This window comes from Ochotona princeps, chromosome 1, assembly GCF_030435755.1.
Source record: "Ochotona princeps isolate mOchPri1 chromosome 1, mOchPri1.hap1, whole genome shotgun sequence".
NCBI classification, from domain to species: domain Eukaryota; kingdom Metazoa; phylum Chordata; class Mammalia; order Lagomorpha; family Ochotonidae; genus Ochotona; species Ochotona princeps.
Genome location: NC_080832.1, coordinates 32,318,681 through 32,346,523, shown reverse-complemented (window position 1 = coordinate 32,346,523; position 27,843 = coordinate 32,318,681). Strand labels below are relative to the sequence as shown.

Genomic DNA, 27,843 nt, shown 5'->3' with positions numbered 1-27,843 from the left:
AATCTTTAAAAAGCTTCCACTTTATTTTCTGATTTATTTCACATCACAAATATCTATAAAATGCTTTAAAATACACCAATCATTGTGATTAAACAAATAGAGTTGCTGTCTTGCAAAAATACCTGCAGTGGGAAAACGTATTTTGAGAATTTTAAAATCCAATCTGCTAAAGTCACTAAACTTATTGAGAAATAAAATAGGTGTTAACTTTGCTTTGAGGAAGTAGAAAGGACTTAGGAGAGAAGCTGACACAGACATGCCTTGGATATGACTCAATTTCACCGGAATCACTGGTTGGAAAATACTGACGGAAGGCATGTAATGCTTCTCATGAAAGAAAAATAAAGTATCAACTATTTTAATTTCATCTTTTTCAAAAAAGTATTATTTCTCTTTATATAAAACAGCCAAAACATGTCAGGATTATATTCCAGGGATAAAAATCTTTAATTTCCAGCAAACAGGAAAAAAAATGAGTTTATTAAACATTGTTATTTTTAAATTGTTATTTTAAAAATACTTCTCATGTAAAAAATAAACAACAAACTTAAAACTTATACACAAAAATATACATATAAAATGGGGGCCGTATTCCACATAGGAGGTAGAACTGTCACATCCTATCACATTCCTACCAGCTCCAACCCCTAATTCCAGCTTCCTGCTAATCAGCACCTTCGGAGAGAAAGCAGGTGATGGCTCAAGAACTTGCGTCCCTGCCATCCACATACAACATCTATACTGAGTTCGTAGCTCCCGTCTCCCAGTTTCAGATGCTTCGGTCCTGGATGCTGGAGGCATTTAGGAAGAGAACTACCAGATAGAAGCTTGCCTCTTTCTGGGCTCCCTGCCTCTGCTGCAGCCTACAGTTGTGCATGTGAAGCTTACATCTTCATTTGATATTTTCCTAATTACTCATTGACCTAATGATGATTTTTACATTTTTTAAAGTAGAAACAGATTCACTTCCCAGAAACGAGAAATAGAGATGGAGATGGAGACGGAGACAGACAGACAGACTGCAGTCCGCTAGTTCACTTCCCAAATACCCAAAACAGTAAGGTCTAGGTCAAGGCAAAGCCAAGGGCCCAGAACTCAGTCAGGGTCTCCCACACGGTATGCATTACCAGGAAAGTAGACGTGGAGCAAGGACTGGAACTCCAGCTCTGTGACAGGGCGCACAGGCATCTCCAGAGCTACGCCAAACACCCACTCCCTCATTTATTTTTACTTATTCCAGTTCCTGTCAGCTTCTGGTACATTCACAGAACAACCTTCTTTACTAGATATGGCAGTAACCATAATTTCAGCAGGTAAATAGATTTCATATGCTTTTACAATTGCTGATTCTACTCTTAAATAAAACACACTATAATTTCTTTTTTTTCATTTTTTTAAATTATTTTTAAATTGTCTTACTTAGCTGATTAGGGTACAAAGGGTCAAGGGCTACAGGGTGAAAGTGGGTAATACCATTGTACACATTATAATTTCTTAGAAGACTTAACTCATTAATATATAAATACAGCATTCCATCAGACTTGATTTTATTCTTGGAAAAGAAATTTTTTTTAAGCACAACATTTTGTTTTTATTAGTATGGTATGCAGCTATATTATTTGTACACTGCTGAACATTAAATAAGCATTCAAAGAATGTCATAATTAGCAGTTCATACGTAACCAAAGAATCATGATAGTGACTACTGGAGACATAAGGACTTAGCCATATTTTTTCCCCACAAAAAAAAAAAACTACAAAACTGAAAATAGCTATTGCTTATAGGATGACTGCTATATACATGAAGCACTACAGTAAGAAAAAAAAAGCAAATTTTCAAAAAGTTTTTTAAATGTCAGACTGTGACTGAACAAAGGTTTGGAAATGTAATTAGCATAACGTTGTTCATTATAGAACAGTTCTACACAAATCCAGTTGGACATTTTAACTCTGGATGAAACTTCATCTGTTTACTGCAACAAGAGGAAATAAAGCTGTGTGCAGGAAAGCAGCTTACTGATTCAGGGTTACAAGAATGGCTGCCTCCACAGAGAATATTTAGCTTCATTATGCTGGAATGAAAGGCAAAGGTTAGAATGCAAACCTTTTTTTATTTCCTCTGAGAATGGATGTTACAGCTGTGAAACATGTTGGAATTCCTGCCTTTCCAAACTTACAGAACTGTATCCCAAACACAAAAAGTCAATTGTCAGAATGGGGAAAAATAGTAAAATGTAGTTTAATACAAAATCTGACACCATACACTCTCCCAATATTTTGCCCCAATAACAACTAAATAATAAAACAGCTCTGTGTGAAAATATTGCAATTCATGAAAGCAGTAGAGGTCACAATAGTCATCTAATTTCATTTTGTTTTTCCATATAGTTATGATTAAGTGGCTTCGCATCAAGGTTTTACTCCCATTTCTGAATTTTTCTATAATGTAAATGCTTTTGTGCTATGGCTAATAGAGTTGACATTATTCTCCAAAAGAAACCTTACTATCTTTAAATAAACTTAATTTTTGTTTAAAAAGTATGATATGAGCACATCAAATGGATACAAAAGCTAATTTGAAGAAGCTGGTCAAAATGAAGAAAATTTGAATGTTAAAAAGAACACCGGGGACTGGCACTGTGGCACAGAATGTTAAGCCATTGCTTGTGAGTATCCTTATTCGAGTGTTCATTCAAGTCCCAGCCAGACCACTTCCAAGCCACTTTCCTGCTACTGTGCCTTGGAAGGGAGAAAACAACGGCTTATAAACTTGTATGTCTGCTACCTATGCAAGCGACTAGGATGGTGTTCACAGTCCCTCGCTCAACATGGTTATTGTGGCCATTCAGAGAGTGAACCAGCAGACAGATTGATATTTTCTCTCTCTCTCTTATATTTGTCTCCCCTTCTCTGTTTCTCACTGTCCTTTTGTCTTTCAAATAAATATTTTAAAAGTTAAAATTATCTACAATTGATTGAAATACACTGAATATATAAAAATCTTGAAGTCAGTGATATTTTAAAAAGCAGCTAAAAAAAGAACTTGACATTACTTCTATACTCAACTTACGCTGAAATTCATTATAGTATAAAATTCAAAAATATTCAAAAAATTCAAAAATATCTATTTCATGGTAAACAAATAACCTACATTAAGAAGGCAAAGGTGGGCCCAGCAGCGTGACCTAGTGGCTAAAGTCCTCACCTTGAACGCCCTGGGATCCCATATGGGCGCCAGTTCTAATCCAGCCACCTCCACTTCCCATCCAGCTCCCTGCTTGTGGCCTGGGAAAGCAGTCGAGGACGGCCCAAGGCATTGGGACCCTGCACCCGTGTGGGAGACCCGGAGGAGGCTCCTGGTTCCCGGCTTCGGATCAGCGCAGTACCGGCCCGTTGCGGCTCACTTGGGGAGTGAATCATCGGACGGAAGATCTTCCTCTCTGTCTCTCCTCCTCTCTGTATATCTGACTTTGTAATAAAATAAATCTTAAAAAAAAAAAGGCAAAGGTATTTCCTCAATAAAAGTGCAAGCAAATAAAAAAGGAATAAAAAAGCAAAAACTTGTCTCATTTTAGGATGCAAACTTCAGTATTACAGAAGCTCTGCAGATTGCTTGCATATCACTGAACTATACACTTACAAATGGTTAAGACTGCAAAATATGTGCCTATTTTACTAGTTTCTTTAAAAGTCTTATTTGTTAATCATTTTGCTATTCTCAGTGAGATAAGCTAAATCAGATCAGAATGTGGGTAGGGAATTAAATATTTGTATGCTGCAAGTCTCACACCTTCCAGCGTCTGCACTAGCATCAAAAGGAAGATTCTAATTTTACAATGGGAAGATCTACTTTCACTTTCATCAATCCTAGCTTTACTAACAAGGTCACTATGTTTCTTGATAAACTGCAGTTAATTACTCCTGTGCCAAAAGAAACTTAATTAGTAATCTAATCAAGCCTTTAGATCTAAATGTTCTTCACAGAAAATGCAGAGTATAGAATAGACATAAAAAGTTAAATACCACTCTATGGAAGTAGTCAAATCCAGAAAAAAGTTCTATAAAATATTGGGCTACATCTTACATTTCTCTAACAGAGTTATGTCAATAAAACAAAGAATAAAGAGGGGAAGGGTGGAGGGCTATTCTACATTATAAGGCTTAAGTGACATAATCATCACTAAATGCAGTTAATGCTCCTTGGCAGGATCCGAGTTTGATAAACACTATAGAAGCTGCCATGGGGATGACTGGAGAGATTTTAATGCAGCAGGGATTAGATAACATTACACAACTACTGCCAATTAAGTAACTAAAAAATTAAGGGTAAAAGGACATAAGTTCCATAAATAGCTTTAAGTTACCTTAGCAAAGAAATACGAGAACAACTAAATGTAACAAAATCATGTATATGGGCAATGATAATCAGTGACTGCTAAAAATCATTAGTCTGAGTAACTGATCAATCAGCCTGAAATACTCAAGCCCACTAATCAGTCCTCACCCCAAAAGCAGAGCAAGCCATCTGTCTCTTGATGAGAGGCAATGGGAAATAACCACGGCAACTATGAAGGAATCCACCTCTCCGCCATCCCTCTCACCTAAAGCCCACCAACTCTGGCAAAGTCTCACAGCTACTTACAGAACCATACTAAATGCTTCCACAAGCAGGGATGCAATCAACAAAATCCAGACCATGGGAAAATTTACAGGACAAACTACAATTTCCTAACAAAAAAATTAGATGAAAAAAGGACAAACAAACCACTCATCAAGATATTTAAGAGATATCTCAGCCTGGAAGGTACCATAGCAGTTAAAAGTCCTCGCCTTGAACACACCGGGATCCCATATGGGTGCCGGTTCTAATCCCAGCAGCCCCGTTTCCCATCCAGCTCCCTGCTTGTGGCCTGGGAAAGAAACTGAAGATGGCCCAAAGCTTCGGGACCCTGCACCCAAGAGGGAAACTCAGGAAGATGTTCCTGGCTCCTGGCTTCAGATCGACTCAGTTTCAGCTTTTGTGGCCACTTGGGAAGTGAATCAACAGACGGAACATTTTCCTGTTTATCTGTTTTTCCAATAAAAATAAACAAATCTTTTAAAGAGAGAGAGATCAATCAAATGAAACATCTTATTTAAATCCCCTACTTGAAAATATTTATGAAACAGGTGAAAAAAACACTCATTGAATATTTAATGATATTAAGGAAACATTAAGTTTCTTAAACATGTTAATGTTGTAGTTTTGACTGTCTTTCAAAAAGTGCTTACCAACTATGGATACATAAAAGTATAAATAAAGAAAAAATGTATGGGATTTGCTTTAAAAAACAATCTAGCATGGATAGGGTAGGAGAACTATGAGTTTAGAAAGTACTCAAAGGAACAACACTGACCATATGTTGATAATGAGCTGGAAGATGGGTACATGAAGGTTATTCCACTACAAGCTTGTGCATGCTCCCATTAACAAAATACAGTAAGACAACAAATAAATCCTAATCACAGATCTTATCACAGAATATTCTTCACCTATCACCTAACAACATAAGCATCATGAAAGTAAAGAAAAACAAGAACTGGCAAAGAATTTACCAATATTAACAAAGGAAAAAGAAAGTAATATAATATCTACATCATAGGCCCAGTAACTAATGAAAAACAGAAGAGTTCAGTGAACACTAGTGTAACCTCATCCCTATCCCTCGGAAAGCACACAAAACAAAAAACCTGGGTGCTGAGGAAATACACTGTCTACATATGAAATTTTCCAATAAAAAATTTTAAAATATCCTTCAGAGGTTTGTTGCAGAACACACTCTATTTCCCATGTATGTTAGTTGCTTTCTGACTAGCTTTTTCCTATTTTAATCCTTCTACTTCCAACTGCCAAGGAAGGGGGTGGTGGGAGAATAATTACTATACTGATAGAAAGATCCTGGCATACCAAGTGGAAAATTTAAGCAACAAAACTGAAATGTCTCCATTATTGTGCTAGAAAAATCAAGACTGATTTAATACTAAAAACCTTGCTTATGATCCATAGAAATTAATAAGGCAGCTGCCTTCTCCTTTTCTGTTTTAGACATGAAGTTGGACTAGAAACTCTTGCATAGTATTTGGATAAAGAGTTTGCAGAGATTATCTTTCTTAATTTCAAAGTGACTCCATCTGTTTTTATGGAGAATTTGGTTTAAGTCCATTTCAGAAAATGAAGAACTAAGAAATTCAAACATCCTTACAATTAGCTTTAACACTCCTTGAATGATTTTTAAGAAATAAGTAGACAAAGTACTCTTCTTAATAGGGAAAAAAATCGGGGCAGGTGTTTGTCCTAGCAGTTAAGACATCAAGTGGGTTCTCAGCATTGCATGGGTACTGGGTTAGAGTTCCAGCTCTGCTTCCTGATTCCAGGTGACTGCTAATGCACACCCTGTGGGGAAGCAGATGACAGTCCCTGCCAATCACACAGGAGATCTGTAATAGGTTCCCTGTTTTCAGCTTCATTTAGGCTCAAACCGAGCCACTATGGTCATTAGTAGAATAAACCAATGGATGGCAGTCCTGTCTCTCCCTTTCTCTCTGCATCTTGGATGGATGGAGGGATGGAAGGATGGATGGAGAGATGGATGTAACCCATCTATGCCTATCTATGCACTGCAGCACAGTCAGTTAAGCAATCAGCCACTGAACAAAGATCTTTCTCACTGTTCACCTTCTTCCTCTGTAACTTGGCCTTGCAAATGAAAATAAATCAATCTTCAAAAAAAATACAGTCCATGGTGAGTTACAATTAGTTCTCTCTCAGGCTCTCCCTCTCTAACGCTCTCTTGAACAAACAAATAAATATGGTATCTAAATATTCTAAACTAACGCAAAATTACAGATTATAACATTTCAAATATTCATCTAAAACCTGAGATACTAGAAGAAATTTCTCTCAATCACATAAGAATCCAGAGTTCTGGAGACAGATTTCAATAACCATTTCATGACAGTAGGTAAAGTCTCGGTTGACACAAAATCGGAGCTCAGAGTCGAAGGCAGAAAGGACCCAGGAAACAAGAAAACCGAAGGGATAATCAGAAGGAAGTCAGCAAGGAACATGTCGGGAGAGAAATGCAAACACATTACGGTTGATCAAAAATGTTAAACACTATACAGGGAAAATCAGATCCAATACATTTAACCTCTAGAACACCGATTACTTAGAAAGGCTCAGGCTCAGTGGAGTGGTTATACCAAAAGAAATGAGGCTCGTACTAAGGAATAAAAGACATCACTACTTTTTAATAAAGTTTCACACTGAAAAGAAGGCAGACTATTTCAGAAGTCCTATCCTTATCACGTCAACTTACACTGGAGTTTTTTTGAGGAACTTATATTCAAGTGAACTACTGAGTCATAACTAACTTACTTCAGCCCATACTGCAGCTAACAAGACAATCTGTATATAGCTTCTGTGAAATCTGAGAAGCAGCTCGTGGCTGTCAACTTAACAAGCAACAACCACAAGCCTACCTCTACTGAATAGTCTTCCAAAGATGCTAGAACGGATCAAAAAATCTATCAAATGCCTCCCAAGATTCTGTTTTTCCTGCACAAAGGGCATTTATCTCTCTCTCTCCACAAACAGACAAATGAATAGGACACAGACATCTTACATGATTTAGGACTTATGTCAAGACATCTGAGTCACTTAAGGGAAAATAACAAAGAAGCAGATCACTTACCCAATGTCACACCTAGTAATCAGCAGTAGACTGGGACTAGGGCTTGACACTTGAACATTTTCTTTCTACCCTCTGTTCCTTTCGGGGAAAAAAAAAAAGTGGGGGGAAAGGAAAATAGTTATTAGCTGCCTGACTTGTTAAAAATCCCAATTGCTACAAACTTAGGACAAACTCCTATGAAAGCCTATACTATACAGTCACTTCAAGTGTCTGGAGACACTACAGACCATCTCACAGTACTCTGGACTACTGATTTCAACAATGCCTTAGGGATTTCAAATATTCCGGACGGACTCAACATTCCATCTTTCATAAAAAGGTGGGAGGTAGGGCCCAGTGGCATGGCCTAGAGGCTAAAGTGCTCCGCTGAACGCAAAAAGGATTCCATATGGGCGCCGGTTCTAGTCCAGCCACCTCCACTTTCCATCCAGCTCCCTGCTTGTGGCCTGGGAAAGCAGTTGAGGACGGCCCAATGCATTGGGACCCTGCACCCGCATGGGAGACCCAGAAGAGGTTCCTGGATCCCGGCTTTGGATCGGCACAGCACCGGCCGTTGCGGCTCACTTGGGGAGTGAATCATCAAATGGAAGAGCCTCCTCTGTCTCTCCTCTCTGTACATCTGACTTTGTAATAAAAATAAATAAATCTTTAAAAAAAAAAAAAGGTGGGTGGTGGGTAGACCACAGGCCTTTGACATGGCCGTTAGGACACTTGGGTCCTGGTAATGTGCATCTCAGGAAGAAGCAGATGAGAGGTCCCCGCCTCCCACGAAAGAGACCTGAGCTCCTGGCTTCCTCCTCACCTGGTCCCAAATGTCACCAGCATTTGGAAAGCGACCCAGAAGACAGAATCTGTCTTTCTCTCTATTTCCATCTCTATCTCTCACAAATAAAAATAACTTTTTAAAATGTTAAAAACTGAAGGAAAACAAAAACAGATATTAGCAATCACCACCTTATTTATTCTACATGCTTCTTCAATTTTCCCCCTTTTTAATTAAACCCTGTAAAGGAACATGAATAGAATCTCATTAACTGCTTTCAAGTTGCTGAATGAAAACTACCCACCGTGATCAAATTATCCCCTAATACAATAGTGTAGTATTGGCCCTGGTTCAAGGTGCTTACCTCTGAGAATGGAGAACACAAACAGGAAGAATGTTACAAGTTTACAGATTCTTGTGGATAATATAGGACAGTAGTCATGACTATAGGCTCTGGAGCCAGACTGTCTAGGTTCAGACCTGTGCCCTGCCATTGATTAGCTGAGTGACGACCTTAAGCAAGCTACTTAAGCTTGGAATGCTTCAGTTTCCTTTCAGACTATCATGATTATACTACCTAACATAACAGATTATCATGATTAAATAAATAAATGAATATAAAACTGATTATACATCAATGTCTAACATTTGGTATTCAAGAACTGATAGTTTAATTTGTTTTTATAATCCAATATATTCATGTCTTTATTTTATACTTTAATTAGTACTTAAAATATATTTTATGTAAACTATCTACTATATTAAAATCCTGCCTGTTAGGAAAAGCACTTCAAAAGGTGATTATCAGATGTAGTGATAATACCAACAGTTTACATAAAGATTTCTAAACTAGATGATCAGTGTTTAAGTATGTACTTTCCCCTCTATACTGCCAGACTCAATCACACACGGCGAATTCCTTTGCTTTAAAAATAACTGTATAGTCTCAGTAAAATTCAGTTGGCTAAAGAAGTATTTCACTTGGTTGATTTCCAAGATATTGCCACTAAACCATACTAAGGAGAGGCAATGAGGAAAGAAAAGGACAAAATCAGAAAACATTATAGTATAAACACAGGCAGAAGCCACAGGAAAAGAACTATGCAACTTAACAATACCTTGAAAACACACTAGAATTGAAAGATGAATTCAAATTTGGCTTAGAATTCAGATTTGGCTTTTTATAGCTAGACTCTTGTAGGATTTTTTAACTTGTCTTAACACCATTCACTAAGGCATAATGCTGCATTTAGGTGAAACTATTTTCAGTGGCCAAAACAATATGTAGATACTTATTCTAAAATGTCAACAACTGAATACAAATGAACAACTTGATATTATTTAACCAACTCAGTAATGAACATAAGTTTTATTTTGGAGACCCACAGTACATGGCAAAAGGGGATGGGAGCTCTCACAAATAAAATCATATGTCCAAATTAAATAAAAGAAAAAGAAAGTTTTAAAAATCATATGTCCAAAAATTATACCAAAATCATGTGGGTATGGAGTTGAGATAAGCTAAAGAAGAAAAATGAAGATGAAACAAACCTGGTCACGTGCTAGTAATTGTTGAAGCGAGGTAAGGGTATATAAGATTACTTATGCTATTCCTCCCTCGACTAAAGAAAATACTTTAAATTTCCCATAATAAAAAGTTTAGAAAGACAAACACTTCTCTATAACTGCTAATAGTACATTCTTTCTTCCCCCCAAAAAACTTTGACAACTAGACACAGTAAAACATTAGTTAAAAATGTTTAGCCAGAAAGAATTCTTTAAAATGAGCCATGTTATCCTTCAATACTGCCCTATGTGTAGTGTAGCACACAACAAGTAACACAAACACAACAAATCTACATAGAATGTTCTAGAATGCTCCCACAAGTCTTTCGATTTAAGCTGCGCTACTGAGGACGAAAGTGAACTGTGTCAATTAGATGGAAGCTGCATCTGCACTACATATGCAACCCACATCCACAGCTCTTTACTACAGAGCTGCAAAAGGTAAGAGTATCTTCAACATACCTTTATTTTTCTGTTTGCAGTGGGGGAAGTAAGGGAAGCATGAATGTGTTCCCATTCCCATATGCGTGTAATTCAAAACAGACAATCTGAGCATTAAGGAAATTAAAACGCAGGCTTTGCCGATGTTGATTTTAATGGCCAAGTTCCAAAAACAGTTCTTTTTCAAGCTTCTAGATAAACTCTTGATTCCTTTGAGTGGACAGACTGAACTCATTACTTGACACTCTAACCTTTCCCACACACAATTTCTATTCACTTCATTAAAGAGAAAAGTTTCCTTTTTCTCCTTAGGAGACACGGATTAAAGAAAAAATTTCAAGGGTTTTTCTGCCAGAGTCTAGAAGCAATTAAACATGAAGTACGAGAAAAAGTAAAAGATTACCATAATAAAATGGGCTCCAAAAGCAAAGGTTGAATATGAGCCATTGTCTAGCACATAACCACTGCCACATTTGCTTTTCAAATACTTGTGAAAGCATTTGGCATCATTTTCCAATAATCCCATAGGGCTTCTACTTCCTTTCTTCAATAGTATTTCAAAATGCTGACACATTTATTAAACTATTGTTGGTACACTCAGCTCTGTCTACCTTCAGGGCTCAAGATACAAATACATAAAAGTTACAGGACATCCTTTTAGCTATAAAACTTGGCAGGATTTCTGAGTTCTCCAAGAAACCTTCAATTGGCAACTCCATTAAGAGCCAAAGAGCAGGATGCAGAAGCAAAAACTCGGGACACAGGCTTCTTTGGCTATGCCTAAAGGTCCACCACTGCTGAATGGCCTTAGCACATGGAATCACTCCTGCACCTGTAAGAGCCAGGGCATGAAACTGTTTAAAAGTCAGCCGTAGAAATGTTGATAAGTTATTTTTGAAAGAAGAGAAAAAAATTCACCATTAAAAACAGTACTTTTAAAAATTAATAAAAAAGAAAACCTTGGAAGACTATGCCACACTCAATAGTTTTATGTTGTTCTCAAGAAAATATGTGTATAAGCACAATTCATGAAATCATACTTTGAACTCAAATTTTTCACTCAGCTATCACATATCAATTTTATAATTTTTGCCAAATCTACAATCACTAAGGATTATTTATTTAACATATAACTTTAAATTTGTTTTAAAAATAATTATTTTCATTTCGTGCTAAGTAACATCAATGAAACAACAGTTTTCAAGTACTTGTATATTCTTCTGATGCACAATGAAATACATTAAAGGACCACAAGAAAAAGATTTATCTTAGGATCACTTCAAATCACTAATCATACCACCACATTTTGGAGAAATACCATCCCAACAAATTATTAGCCTCCCAAGCCTTCTTCGTTAGTGAGGAAGAGGATTTGATTTCTAAAACTCACCGGACAGCTGACTAAGCACTAACCACACACTCAGGGCCAAGTGCTTTCCCCCCGTACCTTCCTCAGACCTCAACAGTTTATCTGGACCCTTACCATCTTTCTCACCTCCCCAAAACCTATACACAAAATCTAACAAATGTACCTTCACATGATTGCAGATTCTAATCCTTAATTACACTCTACCTCTTATGTAACTCGGTACCTTAAAGGTATTTAACAGAACTCAAGGGTTCAAAAATTACCCTAATTCTTAAAATGTACTCATTCAAATTCACATACAGCAATGTCAGTCTAAAGAAAGGCAACACTGGGCCCGGCGGCGTGGCCTAGCAGCTAAAGTCCTCGCCTTGAACACCCTGAGATCCCATATGGGCGCCTTTTCTAATCCCGGCAGCTCCACTTCCCATCCAGCTCCCTGTCTGTGGCCTGGGAAAGCAGTCGGGGACGGCCCAATGCATTGGGACCCTGCACCCGCATGGGAGACCCAGAAGAGGTTCCTGGTTCCCGGCTTCGGATCGGCGCGCACTGGCCCGTTGCGGCTCACTTAGGGAGTGAATCATCGGACGGAAGATCTTCCTCTCTGTCTCTCATCCTCTCTGTACATCTGACTTTGTAATAAAATGAATAAATCTTTAAAAAAAAAAAAAAAGAAAGGCAACACTAAAATATTCCACAAACTCTATAAAAGATAGCTATTTCTGACAGATTGAACAAGTTTGTGGGGGTCTTTGGTTTTTTGTTTAATTTTTAAAGATTTATTTATTTGAAAGGGTTATAGAGAGAAGACAGCTCTTCTGTCTGCTGCAACATTCTTCAACTGTCTGCAACAGCAGGAGTTGGGCCATTCCAGAGGCTGGGAGCCAGAAGCTTCCTCTGGATCCTCAACGTGTGTGCAGGAACCATTGTCTGCTACCCCTGCAGGCCAACAGCAAGAAGCTGGAACAGAAGTGAAACAGCCAGGTCTCAAACAGGAGCCCATATGGCATGCCAGTGCCACGGGTAGAGGTCACACACCAGTCCCACAAGTTGATTTCATTGTGAATTTTTAACGTTAGTTCAATCATGTGTTTAACAGCTTATACTAAACTAATCCTTGACATAGCAGAGGAAAAAATATAATAAATTCACAAAACCAGGAAACACCTCCTAATTCAATGACTTAGTCATCTAACTTCCATTTACCCCAGATGTTAATCGTTTCACCGTATCATTTGGCTCTGTTTATGTATAACAAATAAACCCAACCTGACAGTGTCTGTCGTGAGGACCAACCAGATGCCGGACAACTGGCTGAGACAACACCTGTTACACTGTGGCTGGGATGCGGCCCCCTCGCAGGTGCTACGTCCCTGCCCTCTTACTGATGGGTTTGGCAGCTTCCCCTGATTGGAAAGGTGCAGCCAAACCATGTCCAACCTCTTGGTGACATCAGTACTGGAAGGGAGCCCCACCCCATCCCACACCCAGAGGGGTCTGTCCTGTAACCATCTGCGTCTACCAAGGCCTATTGTACTGCCCCGCCCCCCGCCGGTCCCGAAGCTCAAAATGCTCAGGGGTCAATTTTTCTTTTGCCCCTTGCAAGGACTGTCCCTTTGTCACCACCACCCTTTCTCTTTACTCTTTATAGCGCCTTTTTTATATCAATTTCTTCTTTTACATTAAAACTTGCTACCATCAAAAACAAACTGCCACAGAAAAAAATGCAAATTGAATTAAGATTTTTGTATTTACCAAATATGAATACCATAATAAGCCAGTGATTTTCAATTTTAATCCATTTAAAACCCTAGATCCAGTGGCTTTAGCAAGTTCTTCACTCTCCCAAAACCATATTTAAATGAAAGTAAGGAAATTAAAAAGCACAAATTCAAAAAACAACAAAAAAATCAGAAGACAGCCCAGATGATAATATACGCCAACAGAATTTTAGAAAATGGAAAGCAGATGTGCAAAGTAACTGATTGAGCAGAGCAGAGGAGGCTGAAATCTGAGGTCCTGCTTCGCTGGAGGACTACAAAGAATCAGCTGGTTGCTCAAGAAGCCCTGAGAGTCTTTAGCAATTGCAGGTTCTTATACCTCTGAAGACTGAGGTAAGAAGCCTTTGAAAATTTTGAAGATGCATTCAACAGTTCTGAAGGCAAGTAGTCACTGACAAAATCCTATACACAAACTCTAAAAGACATCAAACTGAGAAGTGGAAATAGACATTGTAAGACATGGAAGGTCTTGAGAAACCCACCTGCAACTTAAGAAAACTTTCTTGGGCAGCTACTAGATATGTTTACACACAGTAAAAATTAAACCAAGAAATACAGAATCCAAATACATGGAGTCTAGAAAGTCAGCCTGTCATCTTGTAAATTCTCAGAATACACCTGCAGAGCAGATCTAGGAGTAAGTGTGGGACTCAGAAACCAACTCAGGTTTGACCCCACTGACAGGACTTGTACAGTTCCAACCCAGTTCAGAGCTCACACAAGGATAGGTACCAAGAAAATCAAACAAAGGAGGAAAAACAAATAATAATTTAATTAGCTTCAGGATAAAACATTGCATAAAGAAGAACATGTAATTGAAGTACTCTTTGTGACTCAGCTCTAAATGTCTAAGGTGCAGATGATGCAAATGGGATTCTGGGTCTGGGATTCAGCCTAAGCTAACTCCCACCGAAGTGGAAAAACAAGACAGGGCATTACTTAAAATGTAAAACTTAAAGTAGAACTGGGCAATGTCAGCAAGACAGCAGAGTAAGTTTTTCCACTAACCACTACTCCACTCTAAGAATTATGAATCTGACAACTATACACATACATACACACACCACAAACTCACAATTAGGGAAAATGTCAGTGAAATCAGAATTTTGAAATTCTGTATGTTCCATTCTCTCCTAGAAAATGTACACATTTTCAACAATGGAACAGAAAAGTATTTTGTCATTGAAAAAAAAAAAAACTAAGTAACAAAATGCTATTTCAGCACAATACCTACACTAAAACAAGCCCAGAAATACTGAAAAGTCATTGCCACTGGAGAGAAGAAATGTGCCATGAAGGGAGCTATGACATTGGTCAACTGCTTTTCCTGGTAATCCCTGAGGTATTCTCTAACTTTCTACTTTATAAATCACATACAAACACAATGGGGAATGTTATTTGCACTGTAAATAAAGAGGAAAAAATGGAAAACCACATAAAAGGCAAAAACCAGTGGACAGGCAAAATTTATTCTTTATGTTTTATGCCCTGGTATTTTTCTAATGCTGAAAAATCAGACTGGAACATTACATGAAAAACAAGATGAAGGGCAGTGCATATATCCAGCATCAATCAGGAATCACACAACTAAAAGCAGTACCCACATCTGCTTCATAATCACAATTTCACAGAAGAAACTAGCAGTCAGGGAAGCAAGCCTGCTTTTCATAAAAATGAGATACTGTACATGCCAACAAATTTCAAAGAAACTTCAGGGCAAGCATTTGGCCTGACAGTGAGTTCACCACTTAGGACCCTCACATTCCATATACTGTACCCCGTTCATGTCCCAGATAGTCCACTTCCAATCCAGCTTCCCACTATTAAGAACCACGGCAGGCAGAAGGTGAAGGCTCCAACTCTTGATTACCTGCCACCCACATTGGACAGTGCCAGGTTCCTGGTTTCAGCCTGGCTCAGCCCTAGCTGATGTAGGTATTTGGGGAGTGAACCAACAGTAGGAAGATTTCTCTCAATCTGTCTCTCTCTCTCTGCATGCCAAACAAAATGAAAAACTTTTTAACAAAGCCCAAGGCAGCCATTGTGGTACAGCAGGTTAATAAAACATGGTTTCCACAGCCCACATACCACATCAGAAGGCCTGCTGAAGTCCCCAGTGTTCTGCTTCCAATCCAGCTACCTGATAATGCAACTGGAAAGGCAGTGGATCCAAGTACTGGGACCCGTAACACCCACACAGGATACCCAGACGGAATTCCAGGCTCCTGGCTTTGGCCTGCCTAACCCTGGCAGTGGCAGGCATTTGAGGAGTAACCCAGGGGATGGAAGACCTCTCTCACTCTCTTTCTGTCACTTTCCCTTTCAAATGAGTAGATCTTAAAAGAAACAGCTTCACACGTAAAAGGTTTTTTTAAATCTTCAAGTTCTACCGAGTAATAACATCAATCACAAGCAATAATCGGCCTTCCCAAAACATACAAGCGCTATAACCACACATAAATTGAAAAAGTTAAGCAATTCATTTAATTTTTAAATCTCAATTTTTCATCTATAAAAGGAACTGAGTGGCCTCAAAAGTTCACAGGAAAAATGAAGTTAAAAACAATAGTGCAGTAGCAGGCTTTGTGGTAGAGCGGGTTAAGCCACAGCTTGTGCCTATATCCCGTATCAGTGCAGTTTGAAGCCCCAGCTTCTCTACTTCTGATCCAAGATCTCTGCTAACAAGCCAGAAAAGCAATAAAAGAAGGCTCGGTTCCTTGAGTTCCTGCCACCTACGGGAAAGACCAGGTTGGAGTTCCTGCATCCTGACTTTGGCCAAACCCAGTTGCAGCTGCTGTGGTGGCCAGTGGGTAGATAACATTTTTTGTGTAGGGGCCTCTCCTTTGCTCTCTTGTCAATCTATCAAATAAATCTTCAAAAAATAAAAGGAATAGGGATACTAACATGCATAAAAGATAAAATGTACCAACTACAGCAACTGATTTATCGGGTTTTTTAAAATATATGCTTATTGAGTATTAATGCTTTTGGTTATATGGAACAGTAAAGACAACCCAAGAGGATTAAATGTACTTTTCTAGAGTAAGTAAAGCCAAGCAGCTGTTAAGAGTGCACTTGCAGACTACAAACTACGAGTGAGGCAAGAAGAAGTGTCTAGAAGGCTACACCTATGGAATAATCTTAAGGGAGTGAGAGCTGGGATTGGTACACCGGGCTGTAGTTCATGTTCTACCTGTTCCACTGTCAATCTAGGTCCCTATTTATGGCATGGCAAGGTAGTTGCGGATGGCCCAAGTCTTTGGGTCCCTGCACCTACATGGGAGAGACAAAGGAACCTGGCTTCAGATTAGCTCCAGCTGTTGAAGTTATCTGGGGAGTCGATTGGCAAATGGAGAGCCTCTCTGTCTCTCTCTGGAACTCTTTCAAATAAAAATCAAATCAATCCTAAAAAGAGAGAGAAATGGAAATAGATCAAGTCTCTAGATCTAATTATCAATCTAAAGCAAAGACAAAAGATGGGTGAACAGCTTCATTTCACCACAGATTTGAAGTTAATAAAATTGAGACCGTGGGAAACCATACAGAATAAGCTAGGTTGTTCAACAATTAAATTGCAAGGAAAACGAGAAAAAAGGGATACTACAACTTAACAAAATTTCTCAAAAAAAGATCTTAAACTTCTTCAAAACCTAATGCTTGACATAATCAGAGATGTGAATACTGACAGATGATACAATACTAATAAAGAATTTTCTACTGTCATATTTTCAAAGTACTTCTTATCTTCTAGAGATACCTGATAAAATATATGAATTTTTCACTATTTTTTAAAAAGACAAATAACAAACAGGGTTTGCAATGGGCTCCAGGATTGTTACATCAGATTTCGGAAAACCAAAGCCACCTGCTTACAAGCCCTGAAGTCTTAACGTCTAGCATGAAATCAGAAAGCTCATACCTACCACATTACTGAGGCAATCCCTTCCCAGGCCTTGATTAATTGGTTTCACCAACTATGACTCTTGTCAGTGATCCCAAAGTCATTCTTCCTAAAGGAGAGCAGGGAGCACCTGCTGGACGGGCAGGTAGCAGAGCATTCCAGCCAGCAACGCCCGTCTTCAGGGCATGCAGCCTGCTGCCTTTTTGCATCTTTCAACTGATAATAAAATCGGTGCAAACTCAGTCAGCGGAAGCAGCTATCTAATGCAAGTGACTGAAACATTCTAGAAGTGAGACAAACTATGAGATCATGACCCCTAAAAAAAATGGAATACATACTACAAAGCCTTAGTTGGGTATCACACAATAGAGAAGTTGTGGACCGCAGTTCTCCCAGCCAAAGATGTTTATGTGAAACCTCTTAACTTAATGTCAGCAACTCATTTAAGCTGAAACTGTCTACATTAAGGGAGAAACATGTCAGCAGGTGACTTCACACAGGCAGCACTGAGTCCTGCACAACCACCACAGCAGCCTCCTTCGGTGCCTTGACTGCATTTACAAATAGCAGCACAACCACCAAGTACTCACACTCAGAATCGGTCATCTCTGGCAACAGAAAAATAAATAAGGCCTGCATTCTTCCTGTGTATTGAAACTAGAACCCAGAGGCCTCACCACATACACGCTCTTCTGTACATCACTGGGACAACTGGCTAGGACAGTATTTTTTAAAAGTCCAAAAGCACTATAAATCCTGTACTGAGATTTTAAAAAGTGGTTTTAACTTATGATAACCAAATCAAATACTACACATCCACACAAGTAACTATTCCTGATCACTACCAATAATTCGCTTTCCACATGACTCACAGGCAGCCCACTGGCTCTCCTTCACCCAGTAATTTTCACAGATTCCAGGCACTATGTGAAGCATGTGATAAGCATTTGCTCATTTAATCCCCACATAACTATCGGATAGATATGATTTCTTAACCCAAACAAAAGGAAACAGGCTTTCAGAGATAATTTGCCTAAAGTCACATGGCCTGAAGTGGTACTGTAGCCAGCACCAAATACTACAACTTGTTGCTCAACTCTCCCAACCAGTATCTCCATGAAAGACATTTTGAGGAAATTAAAGCATTCTCTTTAGCACATTAAGAACGTAAGAAACCAAGATTATATCAAATTCCAGTTTAGTCCTGACAATTATGTAAAAGGAGTCAACTAGAAGAGTTCAATGGGGGCCAGCACAATAGCCCAGTGGCTGAATACTCGCCTTGTATGCACCAGGATTCCATGTAGTTGCCGGTTCCAGACCCAGCTCCGCTTCCCATCTGGCTCCCTGCCTGTGACCTGGGAGAGCACAAGACGCAAGCCCTTGGGACCCTGCCTAAGCATGGGAGACCTGGCAGAAGCTCCTGGCTCATGGTTTTAAGTTGGCTCAGTTACGCCACTGTGGCCACTCGGGGAGTGAACCAGCAAATGGAAGATCTTTCTCTCCCTTTCTCTCCTCTCTGTAAATCTGCCTTTTCAAGAAAAATAAATAAATCTTTTAAAAAATTTTCAACTGCCTGAAAATAGAAATTGGTAGCAGGTGGGAAGCAGGAATTCATGATGAAAGAAACCACAGTAACATTTAAAACAACACAAACAGAAAAGTCTTGGATCCCTTATCTTACAAATAAGAATTGAACTAGATTAGATCTCTATCTTTTCTGTTTCCCAAAATATCTTAAAAAATTTTCTGACCAGTGTGGCACCATAGCTGAAGTGGCTACTCTTGCTGCCAGCAATTCAAGGTCGCTCCACTTCAGATGCATCTCCCTACTAATGCTCCTGGGAAATCAGTCGAGGATGGCCCAAGTGCTTGAACCGCAGTACCCACTTTTGAGACCCCTGCTGCCTGGCCTAACACCAGGCATTGCAGACTTTGAGGGAACCAACAGATAGAATATCTTTATCTCCCCTCCGACACACACAAACTACCACTGTAATTTTCTCAAAAATACAAACCTTAAAAAAATTACTCCCCAGATCATGGGACTTTGTCAATACACACACACACACACACACACACACACACACACATCTTCTGACTTACACTCTCAAGCACTTTATGAATGCTAACACTGTAGATGAGTCTGGATTATATGATCTTCAAGATCTCTTCCAACCTTCAAGGTAAACGACTCTAACGTGAAAAACAATTAGCCTCTTTGGACAAGAAGGGAAAGAACGGCGTAAGATGGACACAGTAAAAACTGTACTTCCTTTTTATGACTTCAACCTACTGGGGTGTTTCCATATACTAGAATAAAGAAAGAGGCAGCGTTGTTAGAATGGTGAAGTACAGGTCTAAACTTCATCAGGCGATCCAGACACCTGAATTCAGCACTTGGAAAAGATCAGCAGAGTTGACATACTTATATAACAATTTTTTAAATGCCTGTAAATTCAATTGCTTTATTTTTTTAAGGCAAAGAGAGAGAAAGAAAGATATTTTCCATTCACTGGCTCATTCCCCAAAAGAGCCACAGTGGTGGAGGCTGACGCAGGTCCAAGCCAGGTGTTCGCATGTCCCTCCCAGCCAGTGTATGCAGCTTGGCGCCCCAGTATTTGACCCGTCATCCGCTACCTTCCTAGGCACCTTAGCTGAGATGATCAAAAGCCAAGGCCAGCATGGTGGCACAGCATTGTAATCCTCTGCCTGCACTGCAGGCATCCCATATGGTTACCAGTTAATGTCCCAGCTGTTCCACTTGTGATCTACCTCCCTGTTTATGACCTGGAAAAGCAGCAGAGGGTGGTTCAAGTTCTTGGTCCTGCATCCACGTGGGAGACTGGCAGAGGACCCTGGCTCCTGACTTCAAATCAGCTCAGGAACAGCTGCCGCTGCTGCAGCCATTTGCAGAGTGAACCAGCAGATGGAAAATATCTCTGTGTGTCTCCATTCTGTAAATCCACCTTACATATTAAAAAAAAATACATTTCTATTTTTAAAAAGAAGCAGAGTAGCCAAGATTCAAACCAACGCCCCAATATACCATGCTGGTATTGCAAGTGGCAGCTAAACCCACCGCATCAATCTTTAGGGAGATAGAGAGATTGATCGATCCATCAATCTACATTTATGAAGGAAAAAATGTTTCTATTTTAAGACTAAGTGATAGTTTGAAATGAGCTCAACCTTAGCCAATGGAAAAAAGCTTGAATGCTTTCATAAACCACATAGCATTGAGTCCAATATCAAGGCATAAAAGACATCACTTTAGAATTGTGAAAATTCAGCAGCCAGCATTACGATACAGTGTGTTAAGCTACCTTCTTTGACAACGGCATCCGGCAGGCATGACTTTAAGTCCTGGATAATCTGCTTCCGATCCTGCTCCCTTCTAATACATCTGGGAAAACAACCGAAGATGGCCAAGTACTCAGGCACTGTACCCATGTGAGAGATAGATGGAGCTCGGCTCTTGGCCTCAGCACGGCCCGACCGTGGCCGCTGCAACCAGCTCAAGAATCAGCCGGTAACGGAAGACTGATATTCTCTGTGTGTAACTCTGCCTTTCAAAAAAAAAAAACAAATCTTAAACGGTGGGAAAATTCTGGAAAACCCTGAAAATTCTCAAATAAACATTAGCTAAACAGCTAGGAAATAAGATTATCTACCCTTCTAGACATGGAAAAGACCCATCTACGAAATCTAACCAGATGCTCAATAACAACAAAACAAAGCGGAAAACAGCACTTAGTAGTAAAAAAGGTGAATCCTCTGCATGAAATATGTCCTAACGTGGTATTTCTAAATAAGAGATAACCAGTTTTTTAGTCCCGGCGCCGTGGCCTAGCGGCTTAAGTCCTCACCTCGAACACGCAAGGATCCTATATGAATGCCAGTTCTAATCCCGGCAGCTCCACTTCCCATCCAGCTCCCTGCTTGTGGCCTGGGAAAACAGACGATGACGGCCCAAACCTTGGTACCCTGCACCTGTGTGGGAGACCTGGAAGAAGATCTGAGCTCCTGGCTTCGGATCGGCGCAGCACCGGCCACTGTGGTCGCTTGGGGAGTGAATCATCGGATGGAAGATCTCTCTCCCCCTCTCTGTATATCTGACTTTGCAATAAAAATAAATAAATCTTAACAAAAAGATAACCAGTTTTTACAAGGTCAATTTGAAATTTCAAAGAATCTTCAATAAAAGCACCTAATATATTTATATAAAATGTCAATTAGTTCAGCAAATATCTAATGAATACAATGTGTAGGTGTTTCACATAACAAGCATATAACAATCTCTGTCTCATGTGTAAAACACATCTTACAGCAAGGTACCAAAAGATTAGTTATAACCATCCATCATTTCTAGATGGTACCAGAGATAGCAATTTCTTTTTTGGGGGGTTACCTGTAGCTTCTAAACAACTATATCACTAATAAATCCCTCAGAAGGTATTTCTCTATAGCCAATAACAGAAGGTACTGATTCCATTTTAGATTTTAGTCTGGAGGGCTACCCAGGCAAAAAAAAATGATAAGAATCTTACAAATATCAAGTTGCTGGCTTACGCCAAACATGGCATTCCCAAAGGATGCTCTGTCTAGAATCTGTGGGGGAAATCATACACAAATCATCCATTTACTCAGACCTTCCAAAGAGGCTGGAAATATTTGTGTCTTGAGCGGAGGGAGAGGAGAGGGCTGAGAGCAAATTTGCTGACTCCTAATGGTTCAGGCCTGAGCTTCCAAGATTCTATAAAGGAGCAGTAAATTAGGGCTTGGCTAGTATTTGCTGAGTACTGAAGCCAGCATAAACATTTACTTGAGGCTTTTAAATCTGTAAGCATACCCAGTGGTTAGGTACAGTAATTCTGAATCTGAGTAAACCAAACAAGTCCTCTGGAAAAGTTTCTAAATAAAGGTGGGGTGGAGGAGGTAGGCACATTTCCTTTGTTTTCACCAAATAAACAATACAGACTTCAGAAATGCAAAATGTGGCTGTAGGTGGTACTGATCCCTACAAGCTGTTTTACTGTCTTGTAAAAATACTAGCAATTCATACTTTCAAAGGGGTCCCCACGTGCTCCAGTTCAGAAAAGAAAGAAAAAGGACCAAGTTGGCCCACAGAAACAGAAACAAGTCAAGGCTTCAAAAATATTTCGCCTTCTGCTATATAACATATCAACTGCACATTCCTACACAAAAAAGCACAAAGCATGCCAATATGAGCAGCATGATGCCCAGCAGAACCTGATGGTAAAACCTAACTCTACAGTATTACTGATCACACAGAAATTTTACCAATAAGTATTTTGGCCGAGGACTGCTTTGTCATTTTTGCAAGTATTTTTAGTTGAAAGCAAGTGGTTTGGTGGTATATGTGGACATGGTTCTGATTTTTAAGTGCCTATTTTTACATTCTGGTCACTGGTTAGGTTTTGTAAACTCAAGTCTCTAGAACTAGCAATTTGGAAAGGGTAAACCACAAACGCATGACATTGCGTTAAGAATCCAAGACCTAACAAGCCCACCAAGTCAAACCAACACCAACTAACTTGGAAACCTCTGCACAGCTCACACATCTGAGGATGCCCCAGAAACTCCCTCACTTTTAGCAACAAGAGCTTACAGACCAACTACTAAGTCCATCTCTCTGGAGCCATCAGAATTTGCTGTTTTCCCTCTGTACAATTGTGGGGTTTTTTGGCGGGCCTGCCTTCAGATTTCTCCCCCAACTCTCCAAATTTACCTCCTCCTTGGACTTCAATTTTCCATAACACACACACTACAGAATATTTCCACAGCGGTGAAATTTTTTATACAAATCAGCCAATATTTTACTGAAATCCCAGTTTTCAGGGAACACTTTCAATCCTTTTGAACAATCCCCATCCAATTTCAATCCCAAGAGTTTGAGCACTGGTAGCTCACTTCACTCACACATTTTCTTTCCAAGGTTTCTGCTTAGTGCTCTATTTCAACTAGAGGTAAAAGATTAGAGAAATGTTATGACTAGCTCTTTTTTAAAGGAAAGAAACTGCCCCTTTTTGTTCCTCTAAATGAGCAGCCTCTTGTTCTCAGCAGTCCGTCTGCACACAAGACCATTACTGACTTCAGTGGGAATTCTGCCCAAGGAGTGAGGAAGACAGAATAGGATTAAATTAGTCCTAATTCCAAACCATTGTTCCAAGCCTTTGCCACTTCTCTGGTAACCTCAAAGAGTAGATGAGGTTTGATGGTGATTCTCCAGCTGAATTATGGAAATGACCACGTGAGCTCTGACAGGCACACAGCAGAGCTCTCTAAACGTGGTGGGTGTCACCTCCAAGCCCGAAGGACTAGCTGCAATGCAGCCCCATAAGAGGTTGCAACAGCAAGCCAGTGAGTTCCCACAGCAATGCCTGAAAACGAACACTGAATAGCATTATCATACCTCGTATATAATTTTTACTCATTCTGCAGTAAGAACAGTTCAAAGCCTGATCTTTCTAAACCCCAAGCCCAACCGGCAAGAAACTGACTCAAGTCTCCCTCAGCTATAAGGAATCCAACAAGACAGCAAACTGAAATGATGAATTCTGAATCGTGGATTATAAATTATAACAGGAAGATAAAAATAATGGATTTCAATGAAAGCATGGAGTTATAAAGAGATTTTTTAAAATAAAGGAAAAATTGAAAGGTCTTTTTTTTCTGTTGAAAGCTTTAGAGCTTTAGTCGGAGTACACGAGAAAGACGCTTCATACACACATGCCATTCACATGCAAGAAGTTCGAAACACTGAGACGGGACACGCCTTGGAAAAGAGAAAATATAAACGCGGCTCCACTAGATTCCACCTTCCCCGTCACCCACTAGGAGCTCTTAAAAGCAGGAGCAGCCAGCGTGGTGTGCAGGAAAATTGATGAGAGGCATCCTCACTCAGTATGACCTCCCAGAAGAGAGCAGGCGGGAGCTGCTGAAACCTCACCAAGAAAACCTGACCTCCCGAGAGGTGAGGGGTCACGACAAGTTTTCACCACGGGCACCTCGTCCCGGTTGCGCGTCGCGTCCCCGCCCGGGACGGAGGGTCCCGGAGCGCCAAGGCCAGCCGTGCTGCCGCCTCAGCCTCGCCCGCCTTCCGGCTCAGCCCCGACCCCGGCCCGTCCACCACACGCAGTGTCTACACCCGCGGGCTCCTCGGCGGCTCCTGGGAGGCGCGAGCGGACGCCGCGCGCGTGGGGCAGCCACGCCGCCCTGGCCCGCCTCCCCGCAGCCGTCACGCGCGTGGCCACAGCCATCCTCCCGAAGGGGGGCCGAGGCCCCCGCAGCCCCGCGCCGGGGAGGGAGCCCAACTCCCTGCCCAGCTGCTCCGCCGCGTCCGTCCGCAGGACCCGGAGAGCCCAAGGTTCCACGGTCACGGGGGACAGCACAGTCTCCTCTGCCCCAGGCTCCTGCGGAAGGCGGGGAGAGCAGGGACCGCAGCGGAATCAGGGAAGCGGGCCGGGAGCAACAGGACCCGGAGTCTGGGGCGGAAATCGTACCCGCAAGTGAGGGGAAAGATGAGAAAACTCCAAGCCGGCCTCCTTCCCTCCTCTCGGGGGCACCGTCCCGCCACAGCTTCCTGCCCGGGATCAGCTTCCCCACTGCAGCCCGAGGAGAAGCCCCGCTGCGCCCTGCAGCTCAGCAGGGACCGGCCTCCCGCTGGCCCTCGTGTGCCGCAGCCCCGCACGCCTGCTTACCGCCAAGCCGCACCGCACCGCCCGGGCCGTCCCACTCCGCCGCCCGCCTCCCTCCGCTAGCTTTCAAATTGAAATTCCCTGGCTGGGGCCCGCGGCGGCCTCGGCGTGCAGGCTCCGCCCCCTCGCGGCGGAAGCCCCTCCCGCAAGGCCGCCGGACGCGCCCCCGGCGCGGAAACCCCCGCGGGCCGGCCAGCGCCACGCCCCCGCACCGGCAAGGGGCGGGCCTCGCCCCCTCGCGCCCTGCCCGGACCCCGGGACCCGCGGGGCCAGCACCAGGACAGCCTGTCGGGATCTGGGCCGCGGGGGAACCGCTCCGGGACAGCCTGCCCCGAGCACTGGGCCGCCTCGAACCCGGGGCCCCAGGGGAATCGCTCCGGGACGGCCTGCCCAAACCCTGGGCCGCGGGCCTTGCCTCCACGCGGCCTGCCTCGAACCCCGGGCCTCAGGGCCTGCACAGGGACGGCCTGCCCCAAACCCCGGGCCGCGGGGCCCGCACAGGAACGGCCGTCGCCCTCGCCTTCGTGGCAGCGAGTCCTGGCCGCCAGGGCCCTCTCAGCGGCTCAGAGAACTTCTCTGTCGGGCGTTCCCTGACTAAACCTTCAATGAGGGGCTACTCCCTGGAACACCTTAGCGTAGGGCCTGGGGACGCCGTGGCAAGAAGCTGGGTCACCCCTGGTTGTTGCGTGGCCTAAGTGCTTTCCCCAAAAGCAGCATTAAAAAGAAGCCATCTGTTCTAGGTGGGGCAGAAGGGCTGGGGCAAAGCCCACCGGAGTCGGGGCCTTTATGCTCACCTTCAGAACCGGGGAAGAGGAGGCCAAAGAAGCCCCCGGAAAGAAATGCAGGTTGGAACCAAACTATGGAAAGCCGCAGCAGTATAACACATCACACACACACACACACACACAGGATAGCCGCCCTCTTGCAGAATTGAACCATTGCCTCAGGTTCTCCTTACTTCATCCTTTTTATGGTTTAGCATGTGTCAGACTGGTGTGGGACGGGGTGCCTCGCTCACTGCCCCCAGCACCCGCAAACGGCTGGTCCTGGTCCTCTCTGCCTCCTCTTACCTCTTCCAGTGTCTTCAGTGATCCCACCTCCCCAAGGTCTCCCTTTCTTTCCTGAACATGACCTTCTCTAAAATTAACCATGTCCAAAGCAACCTCAACAACAGTACCTTCCCCAGTGCGGTGCTTTTCAGTTAACTAAACACAGAGACATACTTTGCCACTGGAGGCTAGCAATGAGCGCTGTGAGAAGCAGGACAGGCATTTGACCGGGCTATCAAAGAGAAAAGACCTGAGAAGATAAATTTGCTAAGGCCCACCTAATGAATACTTAATAGCAGCTACCATTTATGTGTGTGCTTTATGTTCTAGGCATAAGTCTGCATTCCTAAATGTTTTAATGTAGTTGAGCACAGTTCTGTATAAAAGTACACATGTTAAACTAAGCAAGGGGCATGACTGTGGAGCCAAAGCCTGATGAGCAGCAGTTCTGAGAAAGACGACTCGGGGATTTCATGAGAGAATATTATTAAAATCTATAGGCACATTGACAGTAAAGCAAACCTGACTCCTTGTTTACACCGGCTGAAAAATTATATTTGTCCTTTTATACTTCACTTTGCATTAAAAATTCATGAAGGGGTGGGCAGATGGCACAACAATTAAAACCAGCTTGGGATTCCCACTTTGGAGTATGTAAGTTTGAGTCCTGCCTCTTCTTTCAATTCCAGCTTCCTGTGAATGCCCGCCCTGTGCCACAGCAATCATGGCTCAAGGAGTCGGGCCCCTGCCACCCGCTTGGGAGACCTGGATTATGTTTCTCCAGTTCCTAACTTCTGCTTTGCCCAGTCCTGGCTGTTGCGAGTGTTTGGGGAAGTGACCAAGAAATGATCCCTTGCTCTATCCCTGTCAAAATAAAAAAGAAGATATAAATGTTGTTATCAAATACCTAAATATTACCTGTTACCATTTGAAGGATTCGTTAGATTCCATGGGGGCACAACTTTACATGACCCCCAACTTTCAATGGAATGAAACATTCAGTGAGGACCTGCCAGAAACTGAAGGTTGAAGGAGCTAGGAGGAAGCGAAGACAACAGATGGAAACACAGTACAATAGAGATGTTGGCAATGAGCAGATGGTAGACCAGGCGAGCTGGAATGTCTAACACGGAAAGAGGGATCTGGGCGGAAAGGACAAAGTCCTGAGCAGGTGCTTCCTAGAGAGGCTGGGAAGCTGAACACTGGCAGGACAACCAGCATTGGGTTCAAGGGCAGAACGCTAATCCCCAGGAGACAGAAACAAGATTGGGTCTTGCCACTAGACCCAGAATGACTCAGTCAACAGGACAGGAATCGCGATACTAGACCTGAGAGCCACCATGTACACATTCAGCTTCACAGCCCCAGGCACGAACATCATCTACAAGCACAGTCAACCCGGAGGTGTGGACTAGAACCTGACCCAGGTCCTCCCTAGATCCCTTACTTAATAGCTGACCTCTCTGGGCACAGCATTCAAGAAAGTACTCAATATTGGTAGTTCATTCATTTACCCTGAGCC

At 41.8% G+C, this 27,843-nt stretch overlaps 1 protein-coding gene across 1 annotated transcript in view; it reads right to left on the bottom strand.

Moving 5' to 3' along the window:
- Positions 1-25,418, bottom strand: part of EPB41L2 (erythrocyte membrane protein band 4.1 like 2) — a 214,528-nt gene extending 189,110 nt beyond the window's left edge. Inside the window, exon 1 of the mRNA XM_058674388.1 lies at positions 25,276-25,418. The gene's annotated coding sequence lies outside the window, so the exon portion shown is untranslated. The remainder of the gene's footprint in view (positions 1-25,275) is intronic.
- Positions 25,419-27,843: the final 2,425 nt, after the last annotated feature.